Source organism: Bison bison, unplaced genomic scaffold (assembly GCF_000754665.1).
Source record: "Bison bison bison isolate TAMUID 2011002044 unplaced genomic scaffold, Bison_UMD1.0 scf7180017864456, whole genome shotgun sequence".
NCBI lineage: Eukaryota > Metazoa > Chordata > Mammalia > Artiodactyla > Bovidae > Bison > Bison bison.
This window is the reverse complement of record NW_011495018.1, coordinates 26,906,190-26,911,072: the sequence shown is the minus strand read 5'-3', so window position 1 is coordinate 26,911,072 and position 4,883 is coordinate 26,906,190. Positions and strand designations below refer to the sequence as shown.

Sequence of the window (4,883 nt, the reverse complement as noted above, 5' to 3'; positions counted from 1 at the left end):
GGCTCCACTCTTGCCCCTCGGGCTCACCAAGGCGCGGCCACCGACCCGGCGGGCCTGGCGCCCAGGGACTGGCTTTAGGCTGTCGCCTCCAGCCCCGCTTCCCGTCGGGGCATCGTCTGGCCTGGCTGCCGCCCTCCAGCCACATGGAAACCGACGCAGCGTCCCTCTGCTTTTAAGCTCTGCTGGGGCTTGTGGTCAGGCTCCCGGAAGCCTCCCGCCGCCCTCTCCTGGCAGTTTCAGGAGCTTGAGGGGTCAGAAGGTGGGGCTCAGGGGGAGGAGGGCAGCAGGCCAGAGGTGCCCTGGAGCGAGCAGCGGCTCACTGGACTGGTAAGGCACTGGACCAGTGTAATAGGCATTAAGCAAACACCGGGCTGGAAGGTGGACAGACCTCGTGCATCCCAGCTTATTGGCTATATGGCATTGAATGTCCAGCTAAAACCTCTCTGCACCTCACTGTCGTCATCACTAGGGTGGAGTGCGGACCTAAGCACCTAAGAACACACATGACCGGCTAGGAGCTGAAGGGATCCACGAACCAGAGACCCCCTGGTCACCTCCTACAGGAAGCTTTCCCAGACCCCTCCCCTCTGATCTCCTCCGAAAAGGGAACTCCTAGTATACGTCTTAAACTACGTGTCTACTGCCCCACACATCTACCAATCTCCTGAAAAGCTGGGGGCTTCACACCACCAGCCTGGCTATAGAAATGGCTGAGAGGGTCCCCGGGCTCCACACGGCCCCCTTGGTGCTTCAGCCTGCAGTTACATTCCCCACATGCCTGAGTCTAACTTGGCAAATGTTCTGTACCAGGCATGTACCCTGTTGCATTTTTTATCCTCACAACAATCTTATTACCTTCCCATTTCACAAAGGACACCTCAGAGACCCAGAGCAGAGGCTTGAGCCAGCCCACACAGCCTTCATGGAGAGAACCAAATTCACTCCGTGTTTTAAGTTCAAGCCTGTCTCGTTCTGTTACAGAACCGACCCTGATTTGTTTCCAGACATCCCATTCTCCTCACAACGAACCTCAACTTGATATCACAAGATCTGGGGAGCTTCTAAAGAACACGGATGCCCGAGTCCCCAGAGAGGCTGATTTAATTGGTCTCAGCTAGTTTTTTTAAGACCCCTGCCCTACAACCTGTGGTTCTTACACAGAGCCAGGGTGAGAAACACTGCTTAGATCTTTGGGTCTTTCCCTCCGAGAGGCTCTATCCAACCGAGGGCAGGGGACGATGTCGGGGAAAGAAATCCACCTCCCCTGCCAATTTTCTCCCCTGAGGTGGGGACCCTGCAGCCCCCGCTCAGCTCTTTGGAGAGGCAGGAGGGACCCTGTCCCAGCTGAGGCCTGCCACATGGCTATGCACACGCACTACCCCAGGCCCCTCCAAAGCCAGGATTGGGTTTCAGGCCGAAATGCAACCAACAGCTGGGCAGCAGGGCCGGCCTGGCTCTGCACTCAGATGGGGCCAGCCTCTGTGCCTGCCCCTGCCAGCCGGACAGAGGCAGCGCTGGGCACGGGGCTGGCAGAGACCACTTTCCACTGTGTCCCCGGAGGGGAGGGGGGTTGCTGGCAGGGCACCCCACACAAAAAGGGCCAGTCCCCAGCCTGTGGGACACAGAGGCTCCCTTGCCAGTTTGCGGGAGAGGAAAACTCAAGGTACAAAGAGAAGATGGGAATTCTCCAGCTGGTTAGAGAGCTCCAAAGCCCCAAGAACCCAGATGATGCTGACCATCAACAGCAAGCCTTCCTTACTGCCCACTCGGGATGCCCACCTAGCACAAATCATATTGCTGTCTCAGCGGAGCCTCAGAAGAACCCAAGAGTAGGCGCGTGTTAGCGTCCCATTTCACACACAGGCAGACTAAGGCTCATGAGGCAATTTTCTCAAGGTCACACAGCTGGGATTGGACCCCTGGGCCTACCTGACACCGCTGCTCATGTCCTGACTTCTGCCCTGCATGTGCCACTGCTCCCGAGGAGGGCCCCTGCCTCATCCAACCCCAACACGCTTGGCAAATAGTCAGTGCTTACTGAATTTGAGTATACTCATGGGAGAGAGTGAAGGACAGGGAAGCTTAGTGTGCTGCAGTTCATGGGGTCGCAAAGAGTCAGACATGACTTAGCGAACAACAACAATGGAGACTGGAGTGTGGGTTTCTTCTCCACTACGATACCTACTGACCAGACCCACAGTGCCCACTGCGGGTAGGGACTCTGTAACTGTTGGGTGAAATGAATGAATGAATGAGCAGATGGTTGAACAAGGTGATATAACGGCTTGCTTTGAGCCAATACAGATACACCAAGCAGGGCCTCACCTCCAAAATTTGGGGAAACTACAAATTCTGGGAGGCAGAAAAGGGGAGATGGGGAAACAGAGGCTGGGAGAAGTGAGGAGTGATGGGTTTGAGGCCAAAAGCTGTTTGAGAGGGTAAGCAGGGTGCCGGGGAATGGAGAGACTCACTTTAATCCAAGCCAAGGAAATCTGAGGCTAGGTTTCAAAGAGGGGAAAAATCCACACGCTGCTCCCACCTCCACCCCACCCCTTGGAAAACTGGCCTGAGCTTTCTGAAGACTTGACACTCTGGGACACAGGTAGAAAAGTTAAGAAAATGTTCTCCAGGCATTTCAGAGCACTGAGGACAGACAGTGGCCCGCAGGTTAGGGGACAAACAGATGGACACACAGACAGACTCTGTCTTCCTGGCTGCCCCCCCTCCCCCAGCACATGCAAGCCCCCTGCTCACTCTGGCATCTGCTCTTAGGGTGTTGCCTCTTAGGGCTGCCCGGGCGGGCGTGAGCTGGGAGCAGGTATCCGGATGAGAAACCACTCGGCAGGCGGGCCTCTGGGTGATGTCATCCTACAGAGGCCGCTCTGGATCGCCTCCCAGCCCAGGCCTGGAAAATCGGGGGCTGAGGGAGTCAGTCCGAGGGAGGGAGAGATGCAGTGGAGGGAGCCTCCTGTCTTCAGATAGGAAAAATTTGGCGGAGGCATGGAGAAGGGGAGTACTCCTTTTAGAGAGAAGAGCCCCTCCCGGATTGGAAGGGGACTTTTCGCCAGCGTCTCCTCCTCCATCTCATTTTCGTGCCTTTCTCAGAGCCCCTGGCTGGATCTGCTGAGGCTCTGGCAGTTCCCCAGAGCCTTGCCCCACGCCTGCCTCACACCTGCATTCCTCCCGCTGCCACCTGGAGGGACCCCTGGCTCCTGCCTGATCTGGCTGCCGGCTTTAAGACTTCTACACGAGGCTTTTGCCAAATCATGCTCCCACACCTTCAGTGGGTCCCTGCTGATGAAAGAAGAAATGCTACATTCAAGCTCAGTCTTTCTTGACAACCTAAGTTCCCCAAGTTCCCTGACACACAATTCCTCTGACCCAGGCAACATTCAACACACCACACTGTTCTAGGCAGGTTCTTACATCCAAGCCTCTGCTCCAGCTATGGCCCCTTGCCTGGAATGCCTTCCCCTTTACCACCCCCAATTCTACCTGACCCTCCAGCAGCCCCTCAATCACTCAGCCACAGTGCTTGCACTGGATTTTCTTGTGGGGCACTGCTCCCCAACTAGACCATGTGGTTTAGACAAGAGTCGCCCCGATGTGGGTAGACAGGCACCCCAGGATTGGGGCCATGGGACACGGCACTGGACACAGTAATTGCCTGAGAGTCATGATGCAGAAGCATCCAGCTGGAGTCTGAGGTCTGGTCCTGATTTGTCCTTATTATTAACAGCTCTGTGACCCTGCAGAGGATACTTAACCTCTCTGAGCTTTAGCTTCCTCATCTATAAACAGGAACAACAACAGTACCTACTCTGTGGGGTTGTTCTGATCATGGTATGAAGTGACAGGGTTAATACCCTATGTAAACTGTAGACAGTGTTTATAAAGCAAACAGGAAACAGGAGATTTGGGGAGGAAAGGAAGGGCTTAGGTTCCTCTGAAGCCTCAAAACCAGCAGGTAGGTTAGGGCAAGGGCCACAGGCGCCAGGTGAAGTGGCCATGGCTCTGTCCCTTCTCATGCCTTTCTCAGACCTCACCTCCTGGCAGGCAGCGGGCATTTGCCAGCTGGGCCCACTCATGGGTGGGTGCCTGCCTAAGCAGCTCAAAGCCCCTTATCTACAAGGGTCCCCAGCATCAGCCCCTTACCTCTGAATTTCCTGTTTCACTGAGCTTGCCAACATTCCAGATGGGGAAACCAAGGCCGGCCCAGAGAGACCTGGCGCCTCGCCCAAGACTCCGGCCCTGGACCCCCAGTCTGGCTGGTTTCTCCTGGCCCACGTGGCCTCCCCTCAGCCTCTCTCTCCGAACAGCTGGGTCCATCCTGAGAAGCCAAGCCCTACAGCGGCCCCACCCCCCACTCCCCACACTGTCCATGACCCCCCAAACCCTGGGCGTCCCACCAAGGTCCCTTCGGTCCCTCACAACGGATTCCTCCCAGGCCGGCCTCCGCCTGCTGGCCTCTCCATAGGCCCTCGGGCAGCCAGGCCATACGTTTGGTGAATAAAATGTATTGCTGTGGGCCAAGTGGGCTCTGGCTCACTGGCTCAGGAGAGAGGAAAAAGGGCCGGGAGCCCAGTGATTAGCTCAGGCCGAGGCCCTTGTCACAGGCAACACCAGAAGGATAGCTGCAAGGGGCCTGGGACAGGCAAGGGGTCCTCTGCCTGCTGCCTCCTCCTCTGCCCCCCGCCCTCACCAGTACGTTCACTCCCCCTTTCCAGCCTACAGCTGTGTGAGGATGGGGCTGGCCCAACCCCTTCCCCTTGACCTCTGACCTTTCTGTTTTGAGCCCCAAATCCGAGCCTCACCTCTGCTCTCAGGTTTGGGATGGGAGGGAGGGCCAGGTGCCACTCACAGAAATGGAGAGGCTTCTAGAA

At 56.6% G+C, this 4,883-nt stretch overlaps 1 protein-coding gene across 1 annotated transcript in view; it reads right to left on the bottom strand.

Annotated features, from left to right (window-relative positions):
* The window catches only part of SH3PXD2A (SH3 and PX domains 2A), a 251,731-nt gene that overhangs the window by 59,354 nt on the left and 187,494 nt on the right, over positions 1–4,883 (bottom strand). The gene's annotated exons all lie outside the window — the stretch shown is intronic.